This window comes from Cupressus sempervirens, chromosome 7 (assembly GCF_028749045.1).
Source record: "Cupressus sempervirens isolate cs-2001-9-10 chromosome 7, ASM2874904v1, whole genome shotgun sequence".
NCBI classification, from domain to species: domain Eukaryota; kingdom Viridiplantae; phylum Streptophyta; class Pinopsida; order Cupressales; family Cupressaceae; genus Cupressus; species Cupressus sempervirens.
Window position 1 is genome coordinate 208,589,202 of NC_143124.1, and position 19,971 is coordinate 208,609,172.

A 19,971-nucleotide genomic window follows, 5' to 3' on the forward strand; every position below is an offset into this window, starting at 1 on the left:
GATTTTTTAAAATATGTGTTAAAATTCCTCTACCACATTTTTCCGACATGCCCAAACATGGAAACCAAATGACAATATGTTTTTAGGGGAAGAGACCTAATAATTTCTTGTGGGTCTAATAATCATGTTAGATTTTTGTCATAGATACTCTACAATAGTCAATCACACATGTACCAATAGTGGATCACTTTTTATCCTTTCTGGTTAGTAATTGACCAATTTTTTATTGAGACATTTCATAACTATGACATTTAAGCACAAGTTGTCGTATTTTCTTTTGTATGAAACTATTAGGGGTGAAACATTATAGTATCAAGTGAGTGTTTTTGAAATGGCACTTTTTAACTACTTTGCATAACATGATCTTGTTGTGAGGTTCTCACACCATCACTTCAAATTCTTTGGGGACCCCCTTTTTTTTATTGCCTTGGCAAATTTTTGGGTTGTCCAAAATTTTTGAGTTTTGAAAATTTCACACCTTGGCACTTTCAGGAAAATGTGGGGAGACTTAGCTTATTTTCACTTAGCTTCACTTGATTTTCTAGAGCCGCCAATTTCATCCTTAGGCTAGACAAAATTTTAAAGAGCAACATTTGGCAGGATAAAATTGTAAATTTATAGTTAGACATTTTCTTTTGAAAATCCAGTTATAAATGTGTAAATTTGAATAATCTTTTAAAAGGAAAATTTCGTTAGACTTAAGTTTTGGAAAATCTCAAAATTTTCTTTGGTGAAAATTTTAATTTTGTTGAAATGAGGCTAAATTACAAAAAAATGATTTTTGGCTCTAGAAGATATTTTATTTTATTTTAGTAAAAAAAAAATTTATTGGTTATAACAAAATCGATTTTGGTAAAAATTGCAAAAAAATTGTCTTTAATAGATTAAAATTGCCTTGAATTTTCTTTGCCTTTAATGAAATTGGTAATTTAATATTGAAAAATGACTTTTGATTAGCCAAAATCCAATTTTACTGATGTATTAATTACTAAATCTTCATTAAATGAAAATATTTAACACCTCTAAGGCATTATTTATTTTCTTTTTGCAATTTTGGTCCAAATGGCAATTTAAAAAGTTAATTTTCATCATGGAAAAATTAATTTTAGTTTAGTATTTCATTGTGGGCCATAATTTTGCATTAATTATTTGTTTTTCTTTCTCCCAAGGTCAAGGCGGCTAGCTTGGAGGGAGTAAGAAAGTTGGGTATAAGAGGAGGCCTCTCTCCCATTTCTTCCTCATTTCCTCACTTCTCCTTCTCAAGGCATTGGTGATTTTGCAGGAGCAGATCTGCACTCTTCTTGCTTGGTGAATTTTATGGACGGCAAAATTTGTGGGAGCTGAAATTTGTTGGAGCTAAATTTTGTGGAAGGCGAATTTTGTGGGAGCCAAATTTTGTGGGAGCTGAAATTTGTGGAAGATAAAATTTTGATTTTCAAGAGGGGCTACAATTTTTTCCCTAGGTTGGGTAATTTTATTTGGAGGTGAATTGCATGATAAATTTTTGATTTGCAAGGGATTTGAAGTTCTTAAGGTCAAGTCCTAATTCTAAAAAGTCGCTGTAAGATTATTGGTTAAGGTGAATTTTCATCATCTAGAGTTGCAAGGGGTTCTTAAGCTAACATAATTCTTTCATTCTAGTCTAAGGATTGCTTCCCTTGGTTCTACTTTCCTTCTGGTCCACCACTCTACCATCCCATAATAGAGCGACAAGTATGGAGGATGTTAGTGCAAGTAAGAATCCCAAGCGGACAAACACTAAGAAAGACAAAGAGGATATGATGCCTAAAACACCCTTCTTCTCAAAAATGAAGGGAATAATTGACACCAATATTGATGCAGTGGACATGATAAAGATGAAGGATAGACTAAAGGAAGGACAATCCCCCTTGGCTATTGGTTAAGGTAAATTTTAATCATTTAGAGTTGAAAGGGGTCCTTAAGCTGACATCCTTCTTTCGTTCTAGTCTAAGGATTGCTCACCTTGGTTCTACTTTCTTTCTAGTCCACCACTCTACCATCACGTAATAGGGAAACAAGAATGGAGGATGTTAGTGTAAATAAGAATTCAAAGTGGACAAACACTAAGAAAGACAAAGAAGATATGATGCCCAAAACACCCTTCTTGAAAATGAGGCAAATAACTGATACCAATGGTGGTACAATAAAGGGATATACAAAATGCAGTTGCACATAATAGCCCAAGCATCGACACTTCCATTATGGCCATGATAAGTGACAATGGAGTAGCCCTTGATTTTGAAGACATCAGAGAAGAGGATATCAATGAGATAAGACTTGGATCGAGATTGGATGAGCTAGAAAAGGTTGCCATCAGGAAGAAGCATCTAAGCACCATTTCCTCTCTTAGTGCTTTTATTGGATTTTTGAAGGAATGTGAGAAGGATTACAAAAGGATACTACAAGCAACAAGCGGCATGGTGAAGTTAACAGAACTCAGGGCTAAGCACACACCTTATCCTCCTATGGAAGAAGTTAACAAAAGGCTAGCTAAGTTCATTGCCTTAGCTAAGAAGATGAAAGAAAAGGGAAGAGTTATATTAGAGGATCATTTGATGTAAGCCCAAGTGGCTAATTTCTCTTTCTTCTAGAATAGGGCAAGTGTCTATTTTTTATTGGCCACCATTTTGGTGTCTTCTCATTGGTTGCCACTTTTTGCACTTTTTTCATTGGTCCATTGATGAGGTGGCATCTTCTCATTGGCCAATGGGGTGGCAACCCTAATTAGGGTTTTGAGGATCCAATCTAGATTGTTGATCTTGTTTTGATCTCCACTAGCCATTGTATTTTTGGCCCCTACATAAAGCCATTTGCTCTCATTTGTAAATGGTTGGAGAAATTGTTACAAAGATAATACCAAAATTGCTCTCTTGTTCATTGTTACGATTTGCATGTTGATTAAGAACATTGGGTGTTACTACATGTTTTCTATTTCCACTTAGTTATATTTCCTTTCAAGTTTTTCAAGAAAATTTTATTTGAAGTTGTTTAAGTGAGGTTAAAGTAGATGGATAGTTGCATGGTAGCCTTAGTGGATGCTTTATAGGGATCAATACTAGAACACTAGCATCCTAGCGGTTGGTTGGGAAGCTTTATGTGGTAAAATAGTTTATTATTCCTTTGAATCATTGCACATGTGGAAGTGAGGCCATTGGTTAGCTCTCATTAGGTTTGATCCCCGTCCATTTGCTAACCTTCCATTCATAGGAATAGGAGTAGAATAGTGAGTATCTGGGTAGTCGAAGCTTAGAGAAGTAAGTTAAGTGATAGAACTCATCCATTCACCTTCCACCACCACTACTTTCCATCAACATCACCATTGATAGACACACCCTCCATCATCACTACCATCAAAATTATCTACCACTTGCACATTTCACAAACCAAGCCGCAATCACCTTCATCCCAGCAAAGTCCAAGTCATCCTCAACAATTTGTGTAAGGCCGCCTATGTGATTACCAGTGAATCACATCGATAAAACTAAGCGAGTATCCAACGATGTAAGGAACATTGGAGTTATACTCATGTCTCATGAGCATTAACTTTTCAAAAGAGGAGGTTCATGTTTGATATCCCATATCGAATACTCAAATCCTAATATGTTAGGTAAGTGATACAAACTCGCATCAATAGATCTGTACAGAGAGATTCATAAATACTCAAATATTGAAACCATAATGGATTTATAGAGGTACACTGATAAAATCAACATAATTGGACTTGTGATTTAGGAGATCTAGGTATGCCATGTTAGCCTAAACAACTACTAGAGCTTTTGCCTATTTATTCCCAACAACTCTTTTTATGAACTCTACAAATTTTGAAGCATGCAGAAAAATGTAAATTCATTTTTAGGGTTTCTATTTTATCATTTTTGTTATTTAATTATTTTTGTTAGGTAAGCTTTCCCCAACTTTTTTTATTAAGGAAAACAAGTTTTGAAGGGAGCCTGAAACCCTCTACAAAGCTTAGGATTTTCAATAAGCACAGAACCAAAGATGGAATTGGTTACCCTGCAGGAAAGGAGGTAACCATGGTGACAAAACCTATCACCAATAAAAAGGAGCTAGAGAATCCAACAATGGGCTTCATCACCTAAAGCCAGGCACAAAAAGGGAGCTCATGATTTTCCCTTTGATTTAGAGACTCCTTTTCCCAACTTGAGAATTATATCTAGTCAAGGAAGAGAAGGCTTAGATTTCTTTCCTTCTATTACAATCCATCCCTCATCCACTCTTGTTGCCTCACCAAGCCAATCCCTAGAAGAAGTAGAGAGGAGGCTAGGGGAAGCAGAAGCACCCAATAGATCAAACTCTCTGGGAGAAATTGAAGAGGACAGGCCCCCACCAGGACTAGGGAAAGTAGCCAAGTCAGAGATAGGAGAAGGGACTGGATCCAAACCCAAAGGCTAGACATCCACAGCATCCAAAGTCCTCGAAGATGTGACAACCAAAGAACTATCCATAGGGGAAGAGCCATCCTCAGGGTCAGACTTGTGCACCGTATAGTGCTTTGAGGAGACCCCATGCCACTAGGAAGGAGGACACCTCGGCTTGTTCTTCATAGAAAAGCAATGAGTAGCCAAGTGACCTATCAAATGACACTTCCTACAATGGAAGGGTATACCTTCGTAATCCAGTCTTAGAGTCTAGGAGCCTCATGAAGATGCCAAGTAGATATGCTCAAGGAGGCCTTTCGAGACATCCAGCTCAACAAGAATGTGTGCACATGTCGAATGGAGAATATTAGAAGTAGTCGAGTCCACAAACAAAAAATTTTCAATAGCATTTACCACAGATTCCAAAATAGAGTTAAGCCAGAGATGCATAGGGAGATTTGGAAGCCTAACCCAAATAGGTTCCTTGTTGAAGGACTCTATCAATGGGTCAAAGTCCATATGCCACAGTTTGGCCATGAGAGGGAAACAACCTTGACATGAGAAAGAACTAGATAGAATAGATTTTTGGTCCTTAGCAGATGTAAACTTGACAATGAAGAATCTTTTAGCAATCAGGAAGATCTGAACACCATTGTATAAGAGTGGTTCCCAAAGCTCAGAGATCCATGCATGAAGAATAGAAAGAGAGGGCCAAAAACCTTTGAATCGAAAAATAGAAGCTAGGGCAAAGAACTCCTCTTCCATAGAAAAAATTTCATTATCAATATTTTGGTATAAAACAACCCTAGCAAGGTTGGAGACACTCACTGGAGAGGTCTCATGGGAACGAGAAGGCCTGAAATAAAGACTCATAGGAGGAGCAGCATAATGCAACTTGGCCTCAAAAGTAGCCACACTAGCGTATGAGGAAGACCAACCCCACGAAAGAAGATGAGGCCAAAACAACATGGACGCCATTAGGAGAAGGCACAGAATTGGCTCCAGCCATAGCAACAACAGGGACAGAGGGAGAACTGACACTGCCAAGAGAGGGTGTGAGGGAAGCCCTACCTGCCCCACCCCCCCCAACCCCCCAATAGCATCATCCACCATAACAGGCCCCGAAGACAGCAGAGGAAAGTCCATAGCGTCAAGCACAGAGGTAGAAATAGGAAAATTCAATTCTAATTCTATCAACCAATGAAAGAATGTCTTGCAAATTTGGCATTTGATATTTTTCAAGCATTTTCATTTTCTTCATGTAAGAAAAACAACTAGAGATGAAATAGGTGGCTCCACTTCCTAGTTCTTGAAGCCTTTTTCTTCAATGCCATTTCTAAATATGTTTACAATTTGGAGGACTTTTCTACATCTGAATTTGTAAATATTTAGAAACAATAGATTGCAGCAATATAGAGACAGCCCTTACCAAAGTAACTTCCATTTGAATGCAGCTCTTCACCCAGTCACGTCGATTTCAAAAAGAAAATTTGTTCATGAATTAAATAAGTTCAACATTTGAAATTCTTTTAATTTATTCAATAGTCAAATTTTTTTATTTTTTTTGTTATTGTGATTATACTCTTTGATCTATTTTTAAAAAATTTATGTTATTTTTTGGTATATCTTCATTTATCATTTTAGTTTTTAGTTAATATTAGTTAGTTTCCACTTATTATTATGCTTAATCATGTTTTAATTTCTACAATCTCTTCTTTCAAACATAAAATCTCCTGTTTTCCAAATATTTTCACTCAATGTAAACGAGTCCTTGAGATTCAGACAACTACTATTAAATATGGAAATCAGATTTAGAGGCAACGAATGTTAGATATAAAATCTTAATTTAGAGACAAGACTCATATGGGTGTTAATGGAGAGAGCTCAAGGTAATGATAAGAGGGCAAAAGTATATAAACATAGATGTTGAAATGCTTGTCCATAATGGGTGGAACTTAATTTGAACATTGCGAACTTCATTTTCAGACTATGAACACAACGCTAATAACTCGTGCTACTCAATGGCAGCCTGCTTCATCGATCCACAAGCTACTGGTTCAGCTCTGGTCAAAAGATACGGCATCACACTCTCTGAACATCGTGTAATTGACATAGATACTTTTTCTTTTAATATATTATTTGTTTTATGAATATGAAAGTTCAATCGTGCTTTCAAACTCTACAACTCTGATAAAATGTTAAATAGTTATGTTTTTGTACATCCTATATTTTCACCTCGGACAGTATCTGTAAGTAAATAGCATTATGTATATTCGTTAATTTGTTTCACTTCCTGCTTAAATATGCTGAGTCTGCACATATGTTCAGGATATATGAAATAAATAGGATTAGCTTATATACATATTCTATATATATAGAATAAGTCGAAAGATATCCTTTGAAGATATATAAGCTAAGTATCATTCTCAATGCAATGTGTTTAGGACAAATAGGACAATAGATTCATTTGAAGTTTAATAGGATAAATAATTAAGTCAAAAGACTTTCTACACTAGCAGCAATCTTCAATGTAAACATTTTTCATTTTTTTCAAAAAATTGACATTCATTTACTTCTCACATAAATAAAATAGAAACTTAATAGTTACAGCATTCCATGATATTTCTAAATTTTAATTATATTTAGTTTCTGTAACTGTTAAGTTTCTATTTTATTTCTGTGAGAAGTAAATGAACGTCAATTTTTTAGAAAAAATGAAAAATGTTTACATTGAAAATTGCTGCCACTGTAGAAAGCCTCTCAGCTTAACAAACTACTGGTTCAGCTCTGGTCAAAAGATACGGCATCACACTCTTTGAACATCGTGTAATTGACATAGATACTTTTTCTTTTAATATATTATTTGTTTTATGAATATGAAAGTTCACTCGTGCTTTCAAACTCTACAACTCTGATAAAATGATAAATAGTTATGTTTTTTTACATCCTATATTTTCACCTCGGACAGTATCTGTAAGTAAATAGCATTATGTATATTCGTTAATTTGTTTCACTTCCTGCTTAGATATGCTGAGTCTGCACATATGTTCATGATATATGAAATAAATAGGATTAGCTTATATACATATTCTATATATATAGAATAAGCCAAGAGATATCCTTTGAAGATATATAAGCTAAGTATCATTCTCAATGCAATGTGTTTAGGACAAATAGGACAATAGATTCATTTGAAGTTTAATAGGATAAATAATTAAGTCAAAAGACTTTCTACAGTGGCAGCAATCTTCAATGTAAATGAACGTCAATTTTTAAGAAAAAATGAAAAATGTTTACATTGAAAATTGCTGCCACTGTAGAAAGCCTCTTAGCTTAATTAAAATTTGCATGGAAGCAATATTTAGTATTGGATTTCAGTTTTTAGAAATGAATATAAAAATGCATATATGCTTCTAATTGCAATCGATGATCCCTTGAGTTACAAGTGAATACAAGGCTTAAAGGTAAAGCCATCCGATACCCTTCAATGTTCCCACAAAATTCACATGAACATGAAAGCGGGATTGTTAATGCAGTTCATCCATGTTATCTTAGACACCCATGCTGACTCATTCACCAAGTGTTAAATGATTCAATATGAATATTGAATCCGATACCAGATTATCTAATTACTGTTTTATCTACTGAATTACATCTTTTTAAGGGGCTTAGTGCAGTCGATAAAATTTGTATGACTCCAAATACCATCACAAAGACAGACTTCATTTTAGTCTGACTTGTCCGTTTTGATGGTTCAGAGCTATAACAAATGTTTCATTTCTGATTTGTTTATAGTATTAATGGACAAAATACAATCTAAATTAAATTGACAGACTATTAAGGCTCCGTTTGGTTGTTAGAATAAAAATAGGAAATAGGAAATTAGAATATATTTTGTATTCTTTGTTTGTGTGTCAAATTGGAATAGAGAATAAGAATACATATTTCTATTTTATTCTTAAAATGAGCATATGTCCATTCTCAATAATACTTTCCAAAATTATATAATTTTTTAAGAATCTATTATTAAGCGCAGCTAAGAGCATATATCATTTTGGCGCTCATTTTACAACCGCATCATTTTCTTTGTAAACATTTTCTCTGTGCGAGGAAGATCATTTGAGCCAGAACTATTAGAAGAAATTCACATCTTCTCTCGCCGGAACATCTCCTGCTGCAACATTTCTTATTTACAACACTCCCTCCCGCCGTGTGAGACAACGAACTCTTGCTTGAAAAGGCACAGGTGTTGTGTCTGCAAGTTGACATCAAAAATTGGGTACTCTAGCGTAGACTATCTGGGCACCCCTTCATTCGCCCCAAAATGTAACCATCTTAGTGCGTCCAATACGTGTGCTTCTTGTAGAAGACATCGCTCAATTCACTCTCAAATTGGTCGAAACAGTCTAGGCAATGAATCAGCCCCTCAATCTAGATCTCTGCACCTGAACAATTTATTACAAACATATTGCTCCAAATTGTTTTAACTGACACAAGACTGATAACACTGATACGGAGTACACATTAACACAAACTTCCCCACCATTTTTTATTTCAAAGTTGCCTCCCAATCATAATTTACAAAAATCATTTTGAAATGTCTACGTTCAAACAACAATCCCAAGCATATTCATATCTGCGTCTAAGACCACCGTATCTTATACCAATTTCAATTTTGTGAACAAAACAAGATTGGAATTGCCATTTTCCATTCTCATTCTTCATTCCCATCCCTATTCTCAATTTCAATTATAATTTTCAATCTAAAAATTAGTTTTTTATTAGTTGAGCTTGAATTTTTTCATTATATAATAAAATCTTAGAATATTTTTGGTAGTTTGTGACACAGCAGGTAACAATACTAGTGATTAAACTCCATGCCGACAACCAATCAGATTACAAGTGTTCTTATATGAATTTATGTTTCATTATCTGCTGTGAAAAACTTGTACATTACTAAATATTTTTACATAAAATATTTTGGTCACTTGTTATTGATTTTACAGGGGGTTGGTAGGACTTGCCCCAATATTGAAACAAGAGAATGGGTGGTTATAACTGATCTAATCAAAAAGTTTCTCTATACTTGCAAGGTTGTCAAAGTTATTTGAGTAACTTTTCAAACTTGCTTAGCAACTTTTGTACAATGAACATTTTAGTCTAATCTGACAACTCAATAGTTGAGTGTGAGCACCTTGACTCTAGAAAACATCCATAGAGTCCTACATCACCCCTCAAACTTATCCTACCCCAAAATAACACTATTCCTCTATTCTAAGCCAAAATGGCAAGTTTTAGCAACTTTTCCCCTAGTGAGCATCTAGTGAGAATTATAGGCTCTTACAACATATGGTTGATCCACCATAGAAGTCAATCCATTGTGATTTATTCAACATATCTAAAAACATCTCAACCAACTCCAAGAACACCTAAAAGCATCAAAAAGGGAGGTGCCCTACACCAATATTTTCTAACATATCCTCTAAAGTGTATCATTTCCTTATTTTTTAATACTAGAACTTAAGATCAAGATCATTCTTGATTATATCTTCATACTAGAACTTAAGATCAAGATCATTCTTGATTTTATCTTCAGGGAAGTCAAACTCATGATACCCTCAGGGCTTCAAATTCACCCATTCCGTTAACATGAGGTAGAAACCCTCCAAATCATTTAACCTCTTAGTTCTAACTCTCATGCCCTTTGATTTCATAAGTTCAAATATTGCTAATGTGCAACCTTGTGCAAACACTATAAAGCACTTCATTTCACATAGTTGTCAAATTAGACTAAAATGTTCATTGTACAAAAGTTGCTAAGCAAGTTTGAAAAGTTACTCAAGCAACTTTGACAACCTTGCAAGTATAGAGAAAATTTTTGATTAGATCAATTATAACCACCCATTCTTGAGATATAAACATGGATTTGATACTTGGAGAAGGTTAATGGAACATTTCATTAGATTTCACATTTTATGCAATTATATACAAACTATTGTGATTGTATTTCGTAGAATAATATTATTTCTTTGAGGCTGTACATATGATACAGATTGCTATGGTAGATTAGAATTTAGGAAAATGTAGAGGACTTTACTAAGTTTCATTTAATTTTAATACTTTTTTTTCTAGTTGCAGGTGTGTAGATTTAGGAGTTTTGGTACCTTGTTGTTTGTATAGAGCAAGTGTTGTTTGTAAAGAAATGGCTCTAACCTAAGAACCCATTGGCGGAATTGATTGAAACCATGGGGGAAGTAGGGTTAGAGCTTGTAAAAAATGTTTTTGTTTTCATTTCTATTTTTGCAAAGGTTTTCCATGGCCAAACTAGAAACCCTATGGCTAACTATTTAAAGTAATGAGTTGCGAAATAGTGCTTTGGCACATCCACCCATAACCTTGTGGAAAAAGTTGAAGGGTATTTGTGGAAGCCCTAGATGGTCCCTTGATAGGAACTGGAGGTGGAAGGATTGGAAGGATGAAAACATTGATTTTCTTAGTAACCAATCTATTCCTATTCCATACAACTGTCCCTACAGTGGAAAATAAATTCTGCATATAGAAAATATGCATACTAGAAAAGATCCAAACTCACATGAAGTATTTTTGGCCTTCTAAATTTCTCTAAGATTTTCTGACAATTGTCATAGTTGCAACTCAGCCAAGTCATAACTATGATCTTTCTTTACTTTTTTGTAACCTAGGTTGACTACAATGAAAGAAACATTGTTCACTTAGCTTCACTAATATAGTTTGTGTGTAATCACATGCACTATAAACTCAATTGTAATCACATGCACTGTAAACTCAATTGTAATCACATGCTCTGTAAACTCAATAACCAGATCTTCAATTCCATCTATGGATATTCCTTAGCCATTCTACTTGGCTTTTGTTTGCTCCTTGACAACATTCCTTTCCATGCATCTCATCATTTTTAGTTTTTCTTGTGTGGGATAACTAGTAACAATGAATGATTACTTTGTTGATCTTTACTAGTCCACCTTCCAACAAGAATTTCATGTCATGTACTTGGCTTAGTACAATATTTAACCATTCTTCCTTGAAAACCTTAGAAATTTTAGGGCATGATTAAGCCTTTTCTCGACAATGATCTTATTTTCATCTTCTAGCACTCTATTATCACATAGCTTGTTGTAAGAAGCTCATACTTAATCATCTTCAATTTCTACAATCTTACACATGTACCATGATTGAGCATTGTGAACAATTAAAAATCTTGGTGGAATTGATGACAGGGCACCAGATGCATCTCTAGTCATTGCAATGTTTATGTATCTTGTGAATTCAGGTGGAGAAGATTGATCATTCCTCACAATCTGTGAGTTACTCTCCTTTAACTTTCATTTCCCAGATGCAAATGTAGTGGATGCCATATCAAAACTAGGGTCTAAATATCTTCACTTCAACAATTTTGAAAATAACTTAACTTGGCACCATAAACCTTACTTAGTTCTTCAAATCATGCCAATGGCATGTTATGGTTCGCTCATTCTTTTGAGTGAATTTCTTTAATATCCTTTGAATCATCTATATGCACTAAAATTGCTTGGTAAATGCAAATAATAAGAAGAACTTTATATATACCTTTAATTTTTTGAATTAGGTCTGCAATTAATGTGATGTACTAAGGTAAGTGTATTATAGTTGTCTCATCCTTCACATAACATTTTCTTCATGCTTCTTGGCTTCATCAATATATAACCTTGGATTTGTATGATCGCTCGACTCATATGATATCCCTTGGTCACTATAGACCATAATATTATACTCGACTTCTATTATGAATACGAATTATTTTTCTCAATTCTTCCCTTAGATCTGTCGTAGTGCATCTTGATTCATGCATATATGGAATTTTAATAATCTTTCTTGTTAGAAACTGATGTGTAATTTGTCATTCAAGTATATAGTTCCTTACATACCTTCTCTCCTTAGTTGGATGTGGTGTGATCACATGATCTATTGGATTGGGGTTTCTCAACTTCACTAGATTTACTACTTTCACCTTTTGCTTTCTTTTTCCAAGTTTGATCCATCTCTTTGTTTGTTTTGCACAAATTTTGCACTTTCCTCTATTGTGTTAATTGCTTCATGTTGGCGCTTCAATCCTATAGTTATCACTAACATGTCCAACCTTGTGACAAGTGAAACAAACTAAGCTTTCATTCAACCATTTCTTATAATTTCCTCTAAAAAAATTTCAAATGCAATTTTCTAGAATGTGACCATATTCTATGAAAATTATACCATGTGTAATAATCCCAATTGTAGGAGTTACCTTGCACAGATGCATGTGCTTGCTTCTTAGATGTTTAGATCAATTTTGTCTTGGATATGCATTCTTGAGCTTTATGCCCATATTTTTCGTAGATATAGTAATGTCCTTCAAATCTAGGTGCAATTGGTACTTCACTTTCCTTTGTCCTACACTCATGTTCTTGGTGTCCTTGTTTCTTGCAATTAAAATAGTTACAAGTAAACTTAGTTTTAGGATTTTTATTACCAATCTTGCTCCTGTTGATGTTTGTTGTGTGTCCCACCTTGCCGCCATGATGACATGTGGTTTTTCCTTTAGGCTTTGAATTTCTTAGTTCTCCACTCTTGGATGAGTTATCTTGATTCATCATCTTCAATAGATGAGTAGTGCTTGACATGTCCTAATACAAATGTGTATTGGATGATCTTGTTGATCTCATCAGTACTTTGAAGTATCTTATATCTTCACTTGGTTTATTCAACCTTTCCAAATGTTCTTTCTTAGATCTCATCTCATTTCATAGTTGGTCACTTTATGATCTCAGATTTGTAATCTCCATGTCCTTTATGTTTAGCTTCTAATTTTTAAGTAACAATTGATTCATCATACCTAAAAAGTAAGATTTTGCACATTAGATGAATTTTCTTTAAGTCTAATATCCATTTGTCTTTTTTCTTCTTTAGTCATGAATTTATCTTCATCTTTTTTCATTTGTTCACTAACTTCACATAGCCACACTGATTGAATTTCATGTTCCCTCTTCAAACCTTTGACTTCTTCATTCAGAGTGTTATTTTTCTCTAATAGGTTTTCTATTATTGCATCACTTTTACTGGCATTCCCATTATCAAACAATCCTTCAGTGTCAACTTCATGAAAAAGTGCATCATTACATTGGATAGTCATTTCTTTTCTTTTCTTTAAGGACTTTCTCAATTCTTCTCTTGCTGCTTCTTCCCACAATGTGATCTAGATGTCAATCAAGTGGTTCTCAATAATCTTTTCCAAATTTTAGGCCTCTATCTCCAAGATCAAAAATCTCAAGCTGATACACTTCTTCAAAGAGAACTATAATCTAATACCAATTGTTTCAAGTCTTATTGGGAAAAATGATATTGAGAGGGGATGGGGGGTGAATCTGGACCTATAAAACTTTTCACTTCTTGAACAAATAACTAATTAACTAAATTTACTCCTAATCCTTCTCATATCATATACCATATAACCATATATTATAAAACTAAAATAAATCTAACTATGCATGAAATCCATCAACATGAAAAATTAAACACATAACAAAAAGATTGTGGTTACCCAAAAACCCAAAGGTAAAATAGGGTTGGGGATGATACCCATAAATATCTACTACTTGCAATGATAGTTCACCTATTAGGGATACAATGTTGATCACTTCTGATGATCTACCCTATGAGGGGTCTGCTCAATTGAAAATATTACAAGACTGTTAAGTCTACCTTGATTAAAGGATTTAAACTTACAATGAAGTAAGCACTCTGTCAGGAGATCTAACTAGGTCTATTAAAACCACTATGTTAAGATATTTTCCCTAATAAACTATTTATAATGTCTTACTACCTAATCTTTCAATTTTTTCTTAAAGCTGATTACTTGGATCTACTCTCTTCAATATCTAAATCTGATCTCGTTATCTGATTTGCTTTGCTCTTCCCTTCACTGCTCCATTGCTCTGTGTGATCAATATATCAAACTTAGCCTTCTTTTCTTTTTCCTTTTCCTTTTCATGCATATCACTATCTTCCTTCATGCACACTAATTTAGGGTTTGATCCATTCTTAAATAGACAAGATTAGAAGGTTCTAGATCATAATCAACAATTTAGAATTCATTATTTTGTCACTTAGTCCTATTTTTTTGATTGGTTACTCTTTCTTTCTAAGGATTGATGTCCTCTATCAAAAAACATAATTTTCTCCTTAGCTATCCCTATAATTGATGTATTTTGTAAAGAAATTAGCCAAAATGGTTTACATAAGTTTTGTGTCATTAAAAATGCATATGCCAAAACTAGTATACTTTGCAATTGAATATTTGAATGCTCAATCATAACTAATATTGATGTTGTCCTTAGGCTTCGATGAAATCAACATGTATTGACTCACTCAGCATAAACTAACTTTATATTGCTTGGTTTTTATATGTTTCACTTGACATTTACTATGACTCGATCTATACTAGGGTGCTTGGCAACCTCTGACTTGTTTGGCATGGAGTAAAATACAACAAGTCCATGTAGCTCAACCTTCATTAGATGGCTTGGTCATAGTGATGATTGTGCAACCCTACCTACAAAATTACTAATTGTTAGACACTAATAGGCCACAAGGCTTAGAGATCAACAAACACAAGTACAATGAAGAAGGAGATTAGATTGCAGTATGTGAGTGCAAATGAGTTGATACAAGACATATTAATAAAATCTTTTCTAAAGAATATTTTTGAGTACTTGAGAGGTATGATTGGGGCTATGCCTTAACATAATTTTGAGTAGTTGGTGTGGATATTGGATCAGTCCAGTGCTAGCGTAGCAATATTCTTCATCTAAACTAGATGTTTGATTATTCCTCTATGGGGAAGTATCTGTGTTTGATCTATGTGTTGAAGGACCTTGGTAACTTTTATTTAATAGTGTCTTTGGACACTTTGAAATTATTGTATATCTTATGTAGTGAATTGACAAAATGATACCTTTGTCATTGATGTGAATGGGGGAGAGTAATGCACAAAGAAAATATTTGTGTATTGATCAATATCAATTAGGGAGAGAATAGTACATGAAAAATATCCTTTGATATGTATGTTTGGGGGAGAGATATACACCCTTATTTATTGATGTCAATGAGGAGAGTGAGAATAAAACAAGAAATATATTTGTATATTAACTGATGTTCCTGAAGGAGATATTTGATTGATGAAAAGGATTTAATAAGATGTTAATGTATGGGGGAGATTAATAGCTTCCTTATACATGATGATTATAGTGTTCTTTCTCATAACCATAGTTTACTCAAAGTACACATTTGAACACTAGCATTTCTTACTCATAACTCATCTCACACTAATGCAAAATTTGTAGGCTATAGAATCTCACAATAGATTTGTATATTGAAAATTATCTTACTATGTTAGAAAATGAAATGGAAATAGATTTGAATCATTAAATATATTCATCTATATGACACTTTTTTTACATACTAAATTATAATATAAACTTCATTAATTTTTTGTAAACTAGAAATACATCAAAAATAATTTGGTTCTAAACTACTAAGTATTATATTTCTACAAATTAATATTTTCAACTATCTTAAATATTCCTTCTTATCCTTATCTTATTAATGAACCTTGATAATTAGTTTCAAAAATACCATTATATAATTAGTTTTTAGAAACAAATATACCAACAATTATATTTATTTTATATCTTCTATATTAACAAGGTAATCTTTGTGTGAATTTTTTTAAAAGCTTGTATCTACATTTTTATAATTTTTTAATTCCGTGATCTAGAAATTGACATTGTTCGTTAGGTTAATTTGTAGCTATTTATTCTCAACTCCTAATATATCGATACTGGAGCGTCTGAATGGTACAGCTTAAACATACAGTAAGACTTCATTCCTAGACTAAATATTATGACTGAAGTTTCAAACATACTAAGTAGTGAATAAAAGAAAATGGCAGATCAAGGAGAAGCAAGTCAGATTGTCAAAGAAGAAGCATGTCAGATTGTCAAGGCTGACACAAGGGAAGGAAGGGATTCTCTCCTGGCTGATTTAAAGTCTCGGGCTATGAAATTGGATAAAATAGTTTCTGCGAAAAGCCATGAAGCTACAAATCATATTGATGTCTGTGAAAGAGAATTGCGGGCATTACAACGGGAGTTTTATTCAGTAGAACTCCAAGTGGAGAACTGTACTTGTGGAAGTCCTAGTGTTAGGAAATCAATTTTGCTCGTACGTTGAGCTTGCAAAGGTCAATGACATTTTGGCAGATGTACAGACTTCGATTTGGACATTTTATGCAAACAGAGCGGGTGAAATAGATGAATTAGGGCACAGCTAGAAAGTTGATGCTGAGAGATGTAATACAAATGGTAGAAGGCCTACCCGTCTTTGAGAATCATGTCGATGAAGATTTTAATTGTGAAATTTGTTGCAGTAGTTGTGATGAAGAGGAAGATCGTGATCTCCCTTTATGCCATTTGCCTTGCCATGAAGGCATCACATTTCACAGGGTTTGTCTTCAAACCGAGTTCAAATATATCGCCACCATAAATTATCAAGCTTGTGAATTGACAAATGAAGTCACTAAGCAAAAAATGATTTACGAAGCTGACCGTGATAATCGAGCTGATGACTTCGCATTTCAGCTTTATATGTCTGTGAGAGCTTTTCAATCATTGTGGCAAAACTTTCTCCAATATGAAAACGCAGTTGACTACTGTACTTGTGATAGTCCAAGCTCTGAATGCAATACATACCGTGATCCACTGAAAAAGGTGGGTCATATTTTCATGGAAATCATATATTTGATGAAGCAATGCTTGTTTGACGGTTTTCTTAAAGAAAGAGAGGAGAGAGAGTTGGAGAGAAAGTTAATGCAAGTGGTAGAAGGATTTCCAGCTATAAGAATTACTCACAATCATGTCAATCTGAAAGCTGTCTGTGTGATTTGTTCAAATGTTTTTGAAGTTGCAGAAGAGCCGTGCCATTTGCTTTGCAATGAAGGCCACCTATTTCACAGGAATTGCATTCGAGATTGGATCAAAACAAAAAATCAATGCCCCGTCTGTAGGAAGCCGGCGTACCGGCAGAAACAGTCTGTTTATAGTGCAACCATGGAAAGACTTGACTCGTTCTGTCTGGTTTTGATTTCACAGTTTAGTTAGTCAAGATCGTGTTTAAGGTGAATTTGGCAGAATAGATACATTCTTCTTAGTCCTTGTGTATTAGTCAAAGAGGTTCAACAGTAAGATGCTACAGTGCAAGTAGGTACAAATATTTGATAGAAAACCCTATAAAAAAATATATTATTGTTCCTTCAAGATTTACGAAAGAAGGATATGATATTTGTGTTTTAAAAGTACTCTTTTTTATAGAAACTGAACCACTGAGAATTCAACAGAAAATTTTTTTACTCTATCCTCATAGTCAAGTGGAAATTTTTATACTGTAGTCTCCACATTCACACTTATATTATGCACTATCCATGAATTTTATTGTATTAGAAGTAAATATATATCATTGCAGCAAGATCCTACAATTATTTTCCTTAAATATCTAAGCTTTGAATGTCTTCAGTGAGATCAGTCTCTTTTTAACAATGTATATGCTGTTACATAAGAGAAATTACTGTGAATTGGTAAGAAGTTGAATTTAAGATTAATTATGTTATTAGATAAGATCAACTAGATTCTAATTCAAGACTTTTCAGATAAGAGGCTTACAATTTACTCTGTTTTGTTGTAGACTCTTGTCTATAATATTGTATATATTTTTAGAGTATTAGATAGAAACCAAGAGAAAGGGGGCTGACCCCGGAGTACAAAAACACTGACCAAAAATAGTTGGAGGTTACCACCCACCTATCTAAGAACCATAGAAAAACTCCAAACCAGAGCAGTTCATAGCATGCCCCCTATTGCTAACAAGCATATAAAAAGGATAAACATACCAATAGCTAATATACTTATTGCTCCTATCAGTCTAGTAATTGATAGGTTTCTAAGGAGAATTTTTTTGAGTCAATCCTCCACTAGCAAGCCTAAATGGAGTTAAGTAATTTATCTGTCATTGCCCAAATCTTTCTGATAAGATTGTATATCATATTCCCTAACAGCTGTCACAAATAAATCACATCTATATGTTACAATGCACTATTTTTGCCCTGTCTAATGGTTTTCTATAATAAATTTTGTGATTGGAAAATTAGGATATGTAATATTAGTATTTCAATAGGAATCATTTTTTTCATCAGTCTTTTGATTGTAATGTTGAAAACTTGTGATTTTCCATAATTTTCCACATTCTATAGAGTGAAGACTATTGATAAATTTGATGGGCACTACCACACTATGGTATTGTATTGTCAGAATTAATATATTTAAGAAATGCAAGTTGAAAGTAGATGCAGTATGTAAAGTTGTGTTGGAATTTAATTTAGTGGTTGTCTTGCCCTTGGAGCCAAACACCCACCTACCACCCCTAACAAATTGCAGAATAGATAGAAAACATGAATGTCGTAGGTGAATTTTAAAATTTGGAAAAGAGGAGAAAATTTTGTGTGGTAGAAAACAAAATGAATGTCTCACATTCATTTGACCAGTTAGAGGAAGAGCAGATCAGAAGTTGCAGAGAGGGAAGAAGAAAGAAGTTGATCAATAGATCCAGTCATTAGAGTGCAGAGAAAGAAGAAAGTTCATTTCGTACCTACTATTGCATGCATTTATTCTCTAGTCATTCTGTAAATTCATAGTTTATTGTATGGTTTGACCTATGATTGCTCCAGATGCTATTGTATGCAGCCATTAGAGCTGCAAGTTTAAAGTTTAAAGGTTGAAGTTTCATTAGTTTGAATATTTAGGGTTATTTTAAAGATTTTTTGTTGAAGTCAAACGCTCCCAGATTTTGTAATGGTTTTAATCAAAGTTCAATAGAAAGCAAGCAGGCATACTTGAATCTGTTGTTCTTCCTCTATACATTGCATTTGAGAAGATTATTGTTGAATATTTTAAGTTTTGGCTCTCTAGTTTTAATAGTGAAAATATTCACCATGTTTGTGTTTTTAACTCTACAGTTGAAGCCGAGCTCACTCGGCATCCTTTGGTGCTGAGTTTCCCTTTAGGTGCTAAGCTCACTCAGCACCCTCCTACCACTCGGATGTTTAAGGTGTCGAGCAAGCTGTCACTCGGCACCTTCACATGGTGAGAAATTTTTTTAAAGGGTTGTGATTTGATTTTATTTTATTTCTCTCACATGATTCAGAGCTTTGAGGCCCCACATCCACAATGAGTTAGGGAAATTTTTTCTGGGATATTTATCATGGTAGGAGATGCAGGAAAGATTTAGCAGTAGCCACCACCCTTCAATGGATAAAATTATGATACATGGGCAAAGAAGATGAAAATCATAATGGTTGCAAATGATTTGTGGGAGATTTTAGTTAATGGGTTCAATGATGTGATAGATCTAGCTCAGTATGCTGCTCTTACCAATAATCAAAAGACTCATTTGAAAGAGTCAAGGATAAAAG